Here is a 19,020-nt window from a genome sequence, read left to right as displayed (position 1 = left end):
GTGACTAAAGCATGCAGTTTATACTAGGCTGAGACATGAACATGTAGGAATCCAAATAGAGATTCCATAAGGTGCCCACAACCAATTTGACATACTGGAAGGTAGTCTCTAAGATAAATTAGATTTAAGTGTGGAATAAACCCCCTTTCATGATGTTGGACCTGCGAACCATATAGTACAAGGTGGATTTGAGGGGTTGTTGCATGCCCTGAAAGTTTACAAGGGTGGAAATAATGTTAAAGTTGTTGATTTTCTAGGCAAGATGCATGAATTAGAGCAAGAGTATAGTCTATTAGAACTTGTTTATGATGAGTAACCAGAAGAAACTGAAGATGTATATCCAGTTCAGGGAGAGCCCTTGAATGTTCATAATGTGTTTACAACAACTAATAGTGAAGAGTCTAGCATTGTCATAGATGCACTTAGCTAAAGATCTTCACTCAAAATGGTGTTGAGAGCTCAAGTTAAGGGTTCTAAAGAAGTTATAGATAAATAGGAAAATGACTCATTTATTTGATAGTCCTATAATACAAGACTCACCAGATCTCTAAAGGTGAATCAATGAGGAAGATTAGAGGCAATGATGATAAGTCCAAACCAGGCATTGAAATAGATGCTTCTTAAGTGGTATTCCTAACCAAAATTCCAAAAAGGACTACCATCTCCATACCCGATGTCAAATTCAAGGGATGGAAGCATTCTTTAAGGAATGCCCCTTACCTAGATGATGAAACATTATTCTATGTTCCTACGGATGCAGATCATATTATCATGGGAAGGTATTGATTTAATGTTACGCTTGATTAATTGGCAACTTTTATTGTGCTTTCAAAGATTGATTTGAATTGAAGGCAACTATCACCACAATAGGTTGAGAAGTGTTGACGAATAGAAGACAACTTATAAGACTCCAGGAGGCCTTTATGAGAGAGTGGAAGCACTAGGCATATTTTTGCAGATCATGAGTGTGGAGGGTAAACAACCAGACATTGCAAGACAACATTCAGCTTCAAGAACAGCTACTTCAAATGTTCTAATTGTCTCTAAAACCTATTCATCATAAACTAAACCTGGCGAACCTATTGGGAGTGAGAGCAGGAATATTACTACTGCTCATATGCCAAACAACACCGGTTGAGGTAGACGAGAAAAAAGGTAAATCAATTATTAGCACACTGGTTCACAAAAAGTACAAACTAACTGTTACCGAAGATAACACAAAATTGGAAAACAATGAATTTAATGTTGTTAAAGATAGGGATGTTAATGTTGTTGAGGTTCACAAAAGGTAAGTAGATATCTCTGGGGTTGAAATGCTCACTACGAAACATTTTACTGTTGAACCAACCAATGGCCATTGGGGTTCAAGTTTTCTTGAAAAAGTTGAATTTTCCAAGTTGGGGGGAAAGACAAATGAGATTTAGTTTTTTTTTTAACTTCAGTAATATTTTATTAATTATAAGACCTTATGGATGGCTAAAGATTATAGGTTATCTTTAGGGTTTCAATCTAGGGGCTAGGATTAACTTTATTAGTAACCTTAGTACAGATAAGTTGTAAAATATTTACATCTATATTATTCTTATTATTTTCTTGAATTAGTAGAAAGAAACTAGTAGTTTTAACCCTAAGTTTTCTAAAGTTCCACCTTTCTTACTTGTTTGTTCAGCCCTAATTTATTGATTCATTGTTGTTTCTCTCTAAACCACATCACATATTCAAAACAAAGTTGCTCATAACCATATTAATGATCGTTACATTAAAGAACATTAGCATTATTCCTTCTTTTTAATGTCCATATAATAAGAGAACCAAATACTAAAGCAACCGAAGGGACACTTATGTTGTTATTGAGTTAATATGCCTTGACAAAAGCGTATCTAGATGCAAAAGCATGCACCTTGTCAAAGACATCCTTTACCCAAAAGGGTGCAATAAACCTTTGTTAAGTTGGCACTGATGTTTGGTGCACACCTTTATACAGGCACTGATGCTTGGTGCACACCTTTATACACTAAGTTGATGTCGTTCTTGCTCTCTGTCTCTTTTTCTTTGAAGGTGGTCGGCTTTTATAAGCCTCGTCGGTATCTTCTTTGGACCGAGTAAAGAGGCGACCTTTGGTGAGTCATCAAACATGGTGGTGACTCACCCTAAATTTTGACGTGTGGAGGGCAGCTGGTATTTTGGAGTCTTCGATGAGGGCGGTAGAAGGTGGCTGAGGCACCTAGCAGTAATTGGTTAAAGCAGTGGCGTTGGCAGCAGCGTCGGCAATGATTTTTGGAAGTAGCGGCGGCCGCGTGGTTGCCCTAGGGTATCATACCCTAGGGTTTTCATCTGGTGCACCTGGGACCGTTGGATCAAGATTAGATCCAACGGCAGCAAGCAATGGCGACTGGGAGTAGAGAGAAACCTTAATTTGATTTTAGGGTTTGGTTGGGCCAGTTGTAGTTGGGCCTGGCAGGTTGGATCGGGCCTATGTTGTAAACGGGCTCTGATTTTGGGCATGTAATATGTAATAATAATATTTATTAATAATAATAAAAATATAATAATAATAATAATTATAACAATTATAATAATTACAATAATTACACTAATAATAAAAATAAACGTGCAAAAATTTAGTGTCTACAATTTCAATCAAATATTAACGTGTAATCAAACTAAAATAAATTTACTATCATTATTTAGACAAATAATAAAGTGCACTAACATATTAAAAGTAGTATGAAGTATACTTATCTGGGATTACGATGTATTGCTATTGGTATGACTGGAAATTAAATATTTATCATCAAAATCTCGAATGAAGAATCATGGATTAAAAATCTAATCTCCAATATAAAAATCTTGCTTCTGTGCAAGTGTTGTTGATAACGTATTATAAATAAAGGAGACAAAGCAATAATAGGAACAAGAAGAACAAGTGACATAAGAGAAAAAGGGGAGTATTGTATTATTATTTCAATATGAGTTGTATACAATGCTTTCTCTAAACTCCATATTTATAAGCATAAGGACTATATATCATGTAGAAATCTAACTCTAATTGATATTAAACTCCTAATAATAAAGTATATAAAAATATTATCTTATAGATAGAGATAAAAGATAGAGATAGACATCCACATAAATAAAAATTCATAACAAAAACATAAAAAAAAGATGTTTTCAATATTTTTTATTAAAATTGTTTTGAAAATTAAAAAAATAAAAGATCTAGATTTTTAACTTAGTTTACAAAAATTTAAATCTTTCTAACAACAAATTTTTAATTGAATGGTATTTAAAAATATCAAACTTTTACAAAAAAAAAATTAATATAGCCTTGAATCTTTTTATACTCAATGTGGTTCTTAAACTGAATTTTTTAATAATTTAATTTTATAATATCTTTATATTTAATATGTTTTATATTTTATATTTAAAAATATTTTAATTTTTTCTAAAAGTTTAAATAAGTCCTCAAACTTTCTAAAAAATCAATTAGGCCCTCAAACTTAGTCAAAAAACAAATAATCACATCTACCACATCATTTTTCATCGTGTAATACCACAATAACATCATAAAATGTCACATCAATATTGTAGATTATCATGTAAGCTTTGTAACTTTCATGTAAGCGTAGTGACAGTTTGATTCTGTTGGTTAAAAAATTAGATAGATTTTTATCTCAGTTTAAGGGTCTCATTGAGTGCAAAAAAAGTTCAAGGCTACACTAGTTTTTTTGCCAAAAGTTTGAGTGCCTTAAATATCACTAAATATTTTTTTTGTATTTTTATGACACTTTTATATGCTCTTGTTTACAACAATATTTTTTGTATTTTTTAATTTAGTTTATGTCAAATATGTATTGGCATTATATTCTTATTATAAACTAAAATAATTTGTGTTATGAAATTTCTAATAATTTTTATTATTTTATATTTGCATATCTCACATGTTAATTTATGTAATGATTTTTTAAAAAAGTTATATTTTAATTTAATTATTTAATAACTATATGTTCATCTATATTTTAAAAGTTTAGATACCAAATATATTTCCACTATTTTTGGGTAAAATGTTGAAATATGAGTAGAAAGGAAGCTATTCCCAATTAAATTTTCAAGGTCCAGGACTTTGAACTTAGGAGGGAGGATTAGGTCTAGGATCAAACTCAACTCCAAGGCATCAACCCCATGAGAATTCTCCTTTCCTTTTACGACCTTCATCTAGTCTTCTAGATATTTTATCATGTTTTCCATTTTTCTAAACTTATCCTTGTCGAAATCAGGGATGTGATAATCCTCAGGATTAGTTTGAGGATTCATTATCGAGACTTGTGTCTTTGTGGCAGAAGTATTCCCTGGATACTCCTAGAAGATACCAAGTGTGATTACTAGCTTTGGTGCGAGTGGCACCACTACCTTTCAGATATCCTTACCCCAGGGATATTAGCAAGGTTTCATTCTACCAGCCTTGCCATGATTTGCTCAACCAAGTTGTTCTGATTCTTGGCAATAGAGTCCATGGTGGTCTTTTGGTTTTGGCTTAACTTGTCTTCCAAACTTTTCTCTAGCTTAGCAAGGTTATCCTCGATTTCCTTTAATTTGTTCTCTATTTGCCTTGCTTTAAATTGGGTGTTATGCTAATGTGGTGGGTTCAATGCTTGTTCCTTTTTTAATCAAATGATCTTTATTAGTCATTTATGTTTTAATAGTGAATGCATATTAAGAAATTGCTAGAATTAAGGTATAAGAATGCAAAATGTATGATGAATGTATGAAGATTTCGAGGCATTCATCCAAACATGTCTGTTATAATAAATAACCTTCATTCGGACAAAATTGTGTATACTTGAGATAGATCTTCTAAACCTTGGATAGCTTCTTTGTTACCCCTTTTACCCGACCTATACGGAATAGGTTGAATCCAAAGGTCCATCAACTTGTTTTCCCAAAATTAACCCAAATGTGATTTAAGAAAACATTAAATTTATCCCTCATGATATTGATTTCAAAAGCTTTAAGAAAACTAAATTAATTCAATTAATAATTAAATAAAAAACTGTAAATCAACCAAAATTAAAAGTCCAATGTTCCCAAAAAAAAATTAAAGTCCAATGTCCACAAATAATAAACAATACCCAAATAAAAGTACTAACAAAAATCCGAAACAGAAAAATCTAAGTAAAAATATCAATACTATGAATAATAATAAAATCTGAAAAATGTCGTAAATTTCCGAGTATCTATTCACCTAAACTCAAGTATCTGTAAGAGAAACTAAAATGGTGTAAGCTAATAAGCTTAGTGTGTCTCTAAAATACAAAAAGTCAAAATTCACATCATAGTTTGAATCAACCAGTAATAATCATAATCTAAGGGGTTGTTTGTTTGCCTGTTAATGGAACCATTCAGCGCTGAATGTTGAACCGTTCAGCATTCAGCGCGTTTGTTTCGCACCTCTAAATGATTCAGTGCTGACTGATTCAGCAAAATAGTGCTGAATGATTCAAAGTCATTATCAAACAGCATGTCACATTCAGAGCTAATTTATACAGAGCCTCTGAATCATTCAACATTTTGAATCATTCAACGCTTAATCATTCTGAAGTAAACAAACAGTCCCTAAATCAAATAGTGATAATCATAGTCTAAATATTATGCAAATGATCATGCACCAATACACTATACACACCGTCTGAAGAGTAGGTTCCCCAAAACTACTCTAACTACAACACACCATCCGAAGTGGGGTCCGTCACAAAGGCAAAGACCACTGCTCACCTAGTCGAGTGAATGCACTAAACTTTCCCTATCAATCCCAACCCAATATGACATGAAATCATAGTATACATATCCAAACTTTGATTTGATCCTAATGTAAAAATTACATAGTCAAATATTTCAAAGCATATATTCTGATTCCGACAGTTCAACATAGTTATATATTTTGAATGCAAAACATATATTCCTATTGCAACATATCAAAATGTGTCACATGGCATTTTTTCCGAATTACATTTAATACAAACAATTCACAGTCAGACATACTTTTCAATTCAATTTCAAAACAACCATGAAACCAATCAAAACACATATAGCACTGAATAGAGATATTCCTTGACAAAGCAGCTAATGACAGTCGTAGCATCTACCATGATCAACTCGACCAGAGGTTCGACTCAAATCAGTGCCTACGAAAATTATTTGATAAATAAATTAATATTCTATGACTGAAAATATCGAACTATCACTTACGGTCAATCTGAATAGTACAGGTTGGTTTGAAATTTACGAGAAATTTACGAGTAACAACAGAGGAAACAGTAACGCAATTCTCGATTTGATTTCTCCTGTAAAAATTATGATAACCAATTTTAGTTTTCTCATACTAAATTTCCAGATTATTTGAACAATCTAATGGCATTATTAAATTTTTCTGGTTCGAATAAAAAGTTGACAGCGGGGTTTTTTTTGTTCAAATAAGAGATTGTTGGATCAAATAATGTGGCTGTCAGATTAAGAAAAGGAATTATCGGTCAGCTACCTTCCTGACCGACCGACGAGGGGACCAATGGCAGTAACCATACCCAACGACGATGACTACAAAGCCTACAAAGCCATATGTTGGGGACAGTACTGATGAGAGGGCGACAGTGGGCTCACATAGCTTGCCACGACTGACCAGAAGAGAACCCAGGCCGAGAAGGCCTTCCCTGATGAGGGTACGACCAACCAAATGCTACAATAGCCACAAACGACCGTGCACTATAAACAATTTATTTATTTACGGTACGTGAAATATTGTCACTAAAACTTGCATTTACGTTACTATTTGTATTTTGTGACATAAATATTGACGTCGCGACGAACGTTACGCTAGGTGTGTCATTAAATGTCAAATGTAACAATATATATATTTCCGTCACGTATTGTTAAACACTTTGTGATGTTAATATATAACGTCACATTATAATTTGTATTTAGTAACAATTAATTACGTCATCAATTAATATAAAGTTTTGTCACAAATTATTTGGAATTTTAAATAAAGGATACATTTTCTTTTGGAATTAACCCATGAAGGATAAAACTTTTTGGAATTTATAAAAAAGGACAAAAGTTTTTTGGAATTTAAAATAAAGGACAAAACTTATTGGAATTTACAATAAAGGACAAAATGGTTTGAAATTTACAATTAAGGAAAAATGTTTTATAAATTACAATAAAATACAATTTTTTTATAAATTACAATAATTGTATTTCTTACAAATAACCCATGATTTTTTGTTTGTTATCTTTCTCCTTGTCTTTCCTTTATAGCATCTTTCCTTTTTATTTCTTCTTTCAAAGGCGGTTCTTCGATTGGTGGCGGAACTCATGGGAGCTGCCAACACCTAGTTTTATCTTCCGCTTCCTTGCCATCTTTCTGTTACGGAATTTGACCTTTCAATAGTTACAAATAAAGCAACATAAGAAAGAAAAAATATAAGTCAATACCTGAAATAATCGAGCTCTTGACGCATAAGGTGCAATATAACAATGCTCCATCTTCAAGTCTTCGACCTTTTTCCCACGTAAATCTGGCCCTATTATAAGAATTTAAAACACATTAGAAAATGCCTATCTAAGCAGGTGATGATTCTGACAATCCACAAATTTATACTCACATGTGATGAGGGTACTTAAGGGAAAGAAATTGCTTCAAATCGTTGGTAACATGGAATCCAACAATGTTAGTTCGATAGCATCCTTTGTAAACCGGCTCTCTATTAACAAATTGTTTTCAAACAAAGTACAGTATAATGTGGACCAAATTGTGTTCAAACAAAGTACATTATAATTTGTACTTCAATAAGTTGATTTGTCTTAGTCAAATCTAATATTTGAGAATCTAAAAATTAAAATGACATATACCTCAGCAGCTTCAACGCTGCTAGGGATAATATTTAAGGAAGCAGCTCTACCATCTATCTTGTCCTTCGTTGATGATCCATCAACAGTATTTTGTATAGCTAAACTAATATAATAGAAAAATCAATCAATAATACACAAATGATTGCAAAAAGAAGTACCATGATAACTCAAGTACTAACAAGTAATAGAATGGACAATAGTCAGAAGACCCTCGACAAACGATTTCAAGAAGTACCATTGAAGGGAATTCATATAATATATGGCATCCTCCAAAGTATATTACACCAAAATAAATGTATATTAGAATAAAAATAAGAAAAGGAGGATAAATTGAGAGTGGTGTTGCAGTTTTTTTATGGAAATCAAACTCAAATAGACAGGGTTGATTCTGACTATTTTATGACTCGGGGTGAAATTAAAAATGGCCCCTAATTTAAAAAAAATTAAGAAGTACGTAATATAAAATTTCTATTAGAATTTTTTATTAAATTAAGGTTAAACTACATAAATGACCATATAACTATAGGCTAGGTCGTGAAATAACCACCATTTTAAATTTGCATCAATATGACCACTAAACTATTCAAATGGTTTAAATATAGCCACCTGCCGTTAACACTTAACAGAAGTGTCTACGTGGAAATTAACAAAAATTATTATAATTAGGATGCGGGTCATTGTAAAGTAACGTAGTTGCTGCGCTGACACTCTGCTTTGTTTTCTTCCATTTTAGTAACTACTTGTATATGATTTGTTTCCTTGGATTTCCATTTAATCCAATTTGATTCTGATTCTGTTTTTAATTTGTCTAATGCCTTAATTTAAGTATTAACTTTAAAATCTTTTATTCTAGTCATGTATTAAATTTGTAGATTAATTCCCCTAGATTTTATAATTAATCTTTGAGCCAATTCTCACACTTGTTATCAATGTAATACATATGTTATATAACTTGTTCAAGTTTAGGCAGAAAAATAAAACTAAAATAACTTAATTGCATTTGAACCTAAGATAAGTTAGTAACCAAGCAAAGCCTTAACCAATAGGCTAAATCTAATATTTATGTAACACCCCCAACCCGTATCCGACCCGGATTCGAGTCTGAAGTGTGAGTAATTTAAAATTTATTATTACATATAACTTATTCAAAACCTTTATCGAACTATTCAGAGCTTATACAATATATTATCTTGAATACATGCCAACTAGAAATTTATGTATTAAAATACATATTATTCACCTTTCTTCTGATCTGACCTTTGGTAAGAAGAACTGACCTGTCTTGCTCCACATTGCTCTTTACTCTTCTCACTTTGGTAACCTACATGTGAAACAATCACACGCTAAGTCGATGAGTTAGTGAGGCAATAAACATAAAATATAAACTATATCTTGTAATCATGTATGAACCATTACTACTATCACTCATACCCTTATTCATGTAACAAATCCCTGTAACACATATGCAATATATATATCATTACATATAAAAACATATACACACATATATTCCTTACTCATCATTTCTATCATTAGCCTTATTTCACTATCCATATTATTATCATTTATATGTGTTGATCATATCCTCTTGAACTTAACCTTGTTAACCAACATATGCTTCGTGTAACCAAACAATACACATATCATCATATGACTCATGCAATACACATATCAACATATATCACAAAAGCATATTTTTCACATGTAATATATTTATTGTTATATCTTGTCCAGCCCATGTACATTTCTGAGAACTATAGATAAGTGAGTTTATAGAGGTTGTGCACTAATGTTGTCACCACAGCTCGTATAAATGCACCGAAGTGCCACGTAGAATTGCACCGTAATGCCGCGTAGAAATACACCGAAGTGCCATATAAGGTTGTCCCTAAGGACCATATATCATTCCTTAAGAATCATATACATATGCCAAGGATCAAGTATGTGTCTCAAAAGACCTCACACATGTTCCAAAGAATACATATATGTCCCGAAGAACCGCATACACCCCGACTCTTGGCATGCCAACTATACCTCTAGCTCTCATGAAACATAACATGGGCATTAATCTTTATGTTATCATGCATTCGCATATACACATAGTCTTTTTATTACATTTTTATAAGATCACACGTAGTCAAGTAGTTCATTTCCATATAAATCACACATACACGTAGATCACTTGCACGTAGAACATCTTTATATAATCATATGATTCACTTTCACTTATCACATATACTTTTTCTTTCATTTATCTCGTGGCATATATCACATGGCTCTTTATTTCATTCTCATATGATCACATAATCATGTAGTTCCCTTCTCATATCACTTTGCATGGTTTTACATAAACATATATCATACCTTATTCATATATATATATATATCCGCAAATACATGTAAGCCCATATTTTCTTATCTTATAACTTACGTTACATATGCATGTAATCTTATGACGTATTGTTAAATAACTCAAATAACATTGTATTATTACGTACTTTGTTCCATAACCATATATTTACATACCTTATACTTACCTAGTTTACTCTATTTCACACATAGTCACATAATCACGTAATTTACTTACACATAGATCATTTCCATACCTAAATCATATAACACTCAATTCTTCCTCATAAAGTTATATTTTATATTAATATAATATCATATTATCCTATAAGTAAATACTTATCTTATGGTTTGGTATCATCATTTATACTCAATTCCCTTCACTAATATATTATTCTCATATTACGCTATAGTCTAATCTTATTTAACTCATCACCTTTCTCATGTAGTCATATAAATCTATTATATTGATTCTTATAGTTAATCACGTATACTATTAACATGTATGGTCACCTATCATATAACCTATTTCACATTCACATGTAATCATATAGACCATTCATATTAATTCCTATACTTATCACAATACATGTATTTACACAAATCATTTAATACATATTGTAATATATATCACATATACCCAAATCAAACATATGTCTATGATCATAAATTAATGCATTCTAATATAGGAAATAGACTCGTCGCAAGTCTTATTTCCATTAAACATCATAAACTAACTTGTATGCACTCACCTGAGCCTCACTAAGTTCCAATCCACTTTTATGCTTTCATCTATTTCGATCGAATCTTGACTTGATAATCGTTTCGGGACTTGTTCGTGCTCGATATCTATATGATCATACATTGATACATATCAGTATCCAATTGATATACTCCAATCTATCATTTTGTAGACCAAGAGAAATGTATAATTCTATTTCCTTGAAGTGCATCGATGCATTCCTTATGCATCGATGCATAAATTGCATTCGATGTTTCCATTTTTAAGGGTGCATCAATGCACTTCCTGCGCATTGATACACACTGAACAATTTTTGGAAATTTACCCTTGATGCATCGGTGCACCTTGAATGTGCATCGATTCACATAGCCCAGAAATCCAATTTATGCCCGAAAATCCCCTCTTTTCAACTTAATTACTTCATATATCATTCCATTTCGTATTCTTAACTTACTTACTACTATTCAAACTTATTTATATTCATTTATCTCGTCTTGAACCTTAATATCCTCTCCTCTTTATTAACTTCAAGAATTATACCAGATTTCCAACATGTTTTAAAACTCATTTTGTCACTTCATATCTCTTAATTTAACTCTTGACAAGTAAAATTTATCTTCTAATTTGAGTAGTGAACTCTATTTCAAGATTTCACCCAAGAACCCCAAATCTTTAATCCCTCCTAACTCCATCATACTTTGATTTTAAGATAACTTAAGCTTTCCTTAAGCTTAGTTATCATCTAATAATCAAAACCTAACCTTAAAATCAACAATTAATCCATAAACAAAGAAACTCACCTTTGAGCTTGGAGATACGGGAGGAGGAAGAAGAAGAAAGAAAACTCTGGATAATTCTCATTTTCCACTTGGTTCCTTATCTTATAAAAGAAATATAAAAATCTTACTTGTCAATTGACCATTTTACCCTTTAACTCATTCTATAATTACTAAATAACCTTCATCATATTTCCAATAAATCATTGAACTATTCAATTATCCTACTTTAATCACCAATTTCTAAAACTTTACAATTTGGCCACTAACCCGGTATTGAGGATGTTACAATTTAGTATTCAATTAAAATATTTTTTATATATTATATATTATATATTATAGTTAATGATAGAAATAGACAAGTGAGGACATAAATCTAGGCCAATTGAGAATATGATAACACTTAAATTGCTAAAAAAATATAATATATTATTTATAATTAATATAATATTTAATATTTTTAAGTTAAAGTTATTTATTTTATATTTATTTATTTATTAATGATTATAATTTGAATCTTAAATATTTTTTTCTTATGATTATGATTTTAATATTAAATTATTTTTTTAATGATTTCATATATATATAATCATTAAAAAATAAATATGAAAACAATAAATATAGTTTAAAAATATTAAAATACTACATCAATTATAAATAAACTGTTAGATTTATTTTAGTAATTTAAGTGTTTTCATATTCTCAATTAGCCTAGATGTAAGTTCTCACTTATCAATTTTTATTTTTTATCATTAACTCTATATATAATATTATAATTGATTTCTAAATATTAGATTTAGCTTACTGATTAAGGCTTGCTTTATTACTAATTCATTTTAGGTTCATATCCAATTAACTTATTTTAATTTTTTTCCTGCCTAAACTTGAACAAGTTATATAACATATGTATTATCTCAATAACAAGCGTGAGAATTAGCTCAATGGTTAAGGCATGCGTAGCTTAACCTTGAGACCCAAGTCAGATTCTCTTGGGTGTCAAAACTCATCTTTATTTATTTTCTCGGGATTGAAAATTTATTAAATTAATTAAATTAAAATTAAAAACTCTCCATGTCACAATTTGATTGGAGAAATAAATTTATTAAATTAAATTGAAATTAGGACCTAACTAAAATTAAGAATTAAAGTTAATCTTGACGATCAAATTGATTAATTCTAAAATCTACGGGATTTAATCTATAAATGTAATACATGACTAAAATAAAAGATTTTAAAGTTAATACTCAAATTAAGGCATTAGACAAATTAAAAATAGAATTAGGATCAAATTGCATTAAATGAAAATCCAAGGAAACAAATCATACACAAGTAGTGACCAAAATGAAAGAAAACAAAGCAGGGTTCCAACGCTGCAAATACGTAACTTTACAATGACATGTGCCCTAATTATACCAATTTTTGTTAATTTCCATGTAGACATTCCGTTCTAGATTCGTTAAGTGTTAATGACAGGTGGCTAAATTGAAACCATTTAAATAGTTAAGTGGTCATATTAACGCAAATTTGAAACTAGTGGTCATTTCACGACCCAACCCATAGTTATGTGGTTATTTATGTAGCTTACCCTTTATAATATTATGATACTATTTGATCCCAATTTAAATGGTTTCCTATAACCATACGTGATGCATATATAGTTTTTTTATATTTTTTATATATGATACGCATATATCATATAGTGTCGAAGGGTTTGACTTAAACTTGAAAATCAATTAACTAATTTTTAAAAATTTAAGTTACCTAATTTTTATTTTGTAACTCGACTCGAATTTAATTTTTTAGTGGAGTCTGAGTTTTTAAAAATTGGGTTAAAAAGATAAATTTATTAAGTCAAGTTGAGTATTATTAAACCCCTACTCACAATCACGGCACATTAGACCCACTAGCTTCAATCAGAACTGAAGGACAACAATTGTTGCCTCTTGTTAGAATTTGAGGGTGTCTCGGAATCATGAAATCAGCCCGGAAAACAGCTCAATATTGGACGTTACCAACACTGAAGCAAATTAAGAAAGCCACCCACGCGGCCACAATTTCCAATCCAATCTATTTCATCGACCCAGCCCACTTCACAATGTGTATCCATATATATATATATATATATATATATATATATATATATATGACATGATCCAGTTACACGTTATAGGGTAGGATTCAATTATATTTTGTAAAATTATTTTAATTTTACACAATTAAAAGTTGAGAATTAACAATATAAAGGGAGAAGATATTCACTAAAAAATAAGAAGTTAAATTCAACATTTGATTTCCTTCAATCCAATTGTCCTAAAAATATGTAAAACTAAAAGAGTTTTACATAGTATGAGTAGATCATAAACCCCACACATATAGAGAGAAAGACACACAAAAAAATAATATTTGTTTAAAGACTCAATCATTTAACAATGAATGTTCATCCTCTTATATAGTTAGTGTTTGAATCTGAGACCCCAGTCATAATGCATCTTAAACCTAATAACCTTCAAGCCTTGCCAATTCCACAACCACCTCATCATCTTCGTCCTCAATCCTAAGCAACCTAGGCACTTATGAAGCCACCGTGCTTTCCTCATATTACTCAAAATCATGGATTTAAATTACGATTATCGTCGTATTTTCGTTGCATTGCGTTTATCACTATTGTGAACATAACATGTGCTATTGCATATTGACGAAATAAAATAAAAAAAGTTGCGCCAATATAAATATAATAAAATTTTCATCTAATATAATTCAGATATACTTTTAATTTGAAAATATAATAATAAATTATAATTATATATATATATTAAATTTAGAAAAAATATTAATTGGAGCAATATAATTTTCTTAACATAATTCATACATATTTTTATTTAGGATAAATTATCTATTTGATCACTCGCCTATTACTTAATTTATGTTTTGGTCACTCAACTATTATTTTTGCAAAATCATACATAACATTATGCTTTCGACTTGTTTTGGTCACATGTCGTTAAAAAACTAACAGTGATGTTAATATGAAATTTTTAATTATTTTCAGTCTTGGTGTGACATTATCTTATGATGACACGTCAATATCACTGTTAATGTTTTAAAGGCGAGTAATCAAAACAGAAACAAAATATAACGTTAGGTATGATTTAAAATAAATAATAGTTAGATGACCAAAATATAAACTAAATGAGTGAGTGACTAAACAAGTAATTGATCTTTTTTTTAGCATGAGGTGGGCTATGGCCTGGGTCAGCCTAGGCCCAGATATGTACCTTCCATTATATAAATCCTACTCAAAATAACTCTCTTATGATTGCTATTATCCGTGTAGTGTGGAGCATTGATAACTTCACAGATCTTCTCATCTCTTTCCTTCAATCGAAGATTTTTCATACCTAATAAACAAAGCCTCATTTTAAGAGGTTTGTGGATTATTTTTTATAAAAACTAATAAAACATGTTATTTATTGTTTTTTCTGTTTTTAATCTAATACATGAAAATTATACGTACATAAATTTTAAATACGCGAGGCTGAAAACTAGCTCTTCGATCCTTATCCACGGAAGAACTCGATTCGTACGTACTCTTTCCGATGCAAACATTTTAGAGAAAAAAAAATATGTTTTTACATGATATTTCACTTAATTTATAGATTGAACATTAGGTTAAATAGATACAATTTAAAGAAAACAAAATATTATATATAAATATAAAAATTAAATTAAATTATCATTAAAATATTATGATTTTTAATACATAATGTAATTTTAGAGATCATTAATTGATGGTGGGGTCTAGTTTTGAACGACTTTCAATAATTTTTAATAAAAAAGAGTTATCTCTTGTTTTTCTATTAATTTTATGTGATTTTAATAATTAATGATTAAATCAATAAAAATCATAAATATAAAAGACAAAAAATTATTTAGTTTTTCTCTTATAATCATCACGTCAACCATTAATAAATAATTAATAAATTTTGAACAAAACATTTATTCTACTATCTTAGAAAAATATAAAAAAAAACTATTTTTTTAATAATGGGGGCTAAAATATAATCTAAAATAAAGTGAAAAAAAATCCTGTAATAATTCTTGTCGAAATAAATATTTTTTTTAAGTGGAGATTATTTTACAATGTATCAAAAAAGACAGTCGGATAATGTATCGTCTTCTAAAAAACACGGTTAGACAACACGACATGTTTTTTGTGCATGGAAATTAAAAGATCAAGTATTGTCTGACCTTTTCCTAAGAAGATGCTAGATCGTCAGATCGCCATTTTCAATCACTATAAAAAATTATTTTATTTTAAAAAATAATATAAAAAAGCATCATCTGGAAAATCTTTTTCCAATTCACTATTGAGATGCATGAGAAAGGGGCTATCGATGGCAACAAATGAAGAACGATTGGTGTGCGTGAAGAAGAAATGAACAGCAGTGATTGTGTTTTATTAAATTGTGAAAATGAATTAAAAAAAATGTTTGATTTAATTCATTACATTGCTAGGCTTATATAGCCGACTAACAACCTGCTAACCAACTAACTGAAGTGCTAACAGAATAATAAATACTAACTAATCTTATTAACATTCTAATATTCTAACATTTACCCTACTTCTTCAACCTTCTTGATGAAAAGATGAACACTTGAATCGAAAGTGCGATGCCTCCTTCCGTTCGACTTGAATCGAAAGTACGATGCCTCCTTCCGTTCGACTTGAATCGAAAGTGCGATGCTTCCTTCCGTTCGACTTGAATCGAAAGTGCGATGCTTCCTTTCGTTCGACTTAAATCAAAAGTGTCGATGCTTCCTTCCATTCGACTTGAATCGAAAGTGGGATATTTCCTTCCGTTCGACTTCATTCACCTTCTTTTTCTCTTTTTTTTCTTTCATATGGAATTCCTTTAGAAATCAAAACAATTTTTTTAGCTTACTCGTTCATATTAAGCTCCCTGTATATCAACCTTTGACAAACAATACAGCTTAGAATCAGCCGGGTCTTCTTTGGCCAGTTGCTGCTTCAAGCATCGGAACCACAATACCAGGGGTACCAACTCCAATTGTATCACCAAGTAAAATTTCGAAACAACCCATATCGTAAAGTTCCTTTGCCAAAAAGACCACTTTTGATGGAGTAATTGCTCCTTCCATTGGACATCCAACCACACATGAAACATACCCACACACTGGAATTGAACGCTCCTTAGCAGCAAGGCAAATAGCACGGTAACGTACTAGGCTTTTTTCAATGCTACAATTAATATTTGACTTAGAAAAAGAATCGGAAGCAGATACAAAAACTGCCACTTCTTTTGCACCTGTTGCAACAGCAGCTTCAAAGCCCTTCAAATTAGGAGTTAGAACAGGCAATCTGGCATCCTCTGTGTCGCAAACTGCTTTTATTACATTTTTTGCGTCTGCTAACTGAGGAACCCATTTAGCATATACAAAACTTGTAGCTTCAACAAAAGGCAACCCTGAAGCCACCAATCTCTGGATCAATTCAACCTTCACAGGCGTAGACACGATATTCTTCTCATTCTGTAATCCATCCCTCGGACCAACTTCCACTATCTTCACAAACTTCGGTATACCTTTTAAAACTTGTTTGTTATGTCTCGTATGCCCCTGTCATTACACTTGGAGCTATACTACTGATTTGACTGTATCCTTGATTTACAAACATGTCCAAGTTTCACCCTATTCTTGCTTAAGCTTTTAGCCCTTTGGTTAAAAGCTTCTCCTTTAGACACATCCCTCACCTATCTTTTCCATGGGAATGTCTCCCCTGTATATTCTTCATGATCCTCATCACAACTATTTGATGTTCTGCAACTCCTCCCATCAACCCAAGAGTTTCCCATGCTCATGTCATCTGCGTTGGGCCGACAAGCACTAGCTGAGAACCTCTGAATCCTATCAATAGTACTCATGCTAGGAAGCTTGTCAAAACCGAGTGGCTCCTCTAAACTTGACATCGCAAAGCCAAAAGAAGATACGAATTAGGATTACTAACAAAGGAGAAGCTAAAGAAAAACCCTAGAATTTTGGGGAGATAGAAGAATCTAGTGAGTGATTTTCGGTGATGCAAATTTCAGCAAATTCCAAACCTCAACCAAACAAACTAAGCAAAATTTCAGCAACAAACAAACGCAGGAAACCAAAACTCAAGAATGAATCACAATCCCTAACCAATAACAGAAAAAAAATCAAGAATTCAAGTTTGAAGTTGCCATATTGAATATGCAAATTTTTGACTCAAACAACACGCAACTTAGTCAGAAAGACGACCGATAGCAAGACCATCAAAAACTTTGAGATACGATCATTAACGGTGGCGGAAACAACTACTATGGCGTCACAATCGTTCGACGAATGATACCATTTGAGAAAGGGGCCATTGATTGCATGAAAAAAAGAACGATTGGTGTGCGTGAAGAAGAGGTGGGCAAAAACACCCTTGGGTTATCGACAGGGAAGGTCAAGGAACATAAAGAATCGTGGTGGTAGAACGACGAAGTCCAAACTAAGGTGAAGACAAAGCAAACTTGCTTCAATGAGTTTCTAAAATGCAATGAAGACAAAGAAATATCGAGAGCTAAACAAAGATAGAAGGACGCAAAGCGGGAAGCCAAGAAAATAGTGGCTAAAGCAAAGGATAAGGCATACGAGGAAATGTACAAGAGATTAGACACCAAGGAAGGGCAAAACGACATCTTCAGGCTTGCAAAATCCAGGGAAAATAGGAAAAGGGATTTAGGTAGCATTAGGTTTTTTAAGGACAACAATGGTGTTCTTTTAGTGAAAGATCATGATATTAAGAGGGCTTGGGGTAGTTACTTCTTTGGATTATTTAATGACGGTGCCTCTTCTTGTAGAGATAGTGACGTTGATGGGTCAACCGACCATCATACTGTGGCCAATGACTGCCCTACAAGTAGGATTGGGTTTGAGGAAGTCAAAATGACTCTTAGAAAGATGGGGAGGGACAAAGCTGTCAACCCATGTCAAATTCCTATCACTGTGTGGTTGGCCCTAGGAGAAGAGGGAGTTAAATGGTTGACCAACATCTTTAATATTATTTTAGAGACTGCCAAGATGCCAGAGGAGTGGAGAAAGTCTATAGTGATACCAATCTATAAGAATAAAGGAGATGCCCAACATTGTGGCAACTACAGAGGTATTAAACTACTCAGCCATACCATGAAGCTATGAGAAAGGGTGATAGAGGCTAGGTTG

General features: G+C 31.6%; 1 long non-coding RNA gene and 1 pseudogene across 1 annotated transcript; one reads left to right on the top strand and one right to left on the bottom strand.

Annotated features, from left to right (window-relative positions):
* Positions 1-929: 929 nt before the first annotated feature.
* On the bottom strand, positions 930-17,844 carry LOC120152649 (annotated as a pseudogene).
* Positions 6,788-18,676, top strand: LOC120152650. Its single transcript, XR_005518695.1, has 3 exons — positions 6,788-6,917; positions 11,540-11,550; positions 18,662-18,676. It is a non-coding gene; the product is annotated as an uncharacterized LOC120152650 (long non-coding RNA).
* Positions 18,677-19,020: the final 344 nt, after the last annotated feature.

Source organism: Hibiscus syriacus, unplaced genomic scaffold (genome assembly GCF_006381635.1).
Source record: "Hibiscus syriacus cultivar Baekdansim isolate YM2019G1 unplaced genomic scaffold, ASM638163v2 tig00111095_pilon, whole genome shotgun sequence".
Classification (NCBI taxonomy): domain Eukaryota; kingdom Viridiplantae; phylum Streptophyta; class Magnoliopsida; order Malvales; family Malvaceae; genus Hibiscus; species Hibiscus syriacus.
Note: the sequence above shows the minus strand (reverse complement) of the source record. Positions and strands in the feature narration are given on the sequence as shown.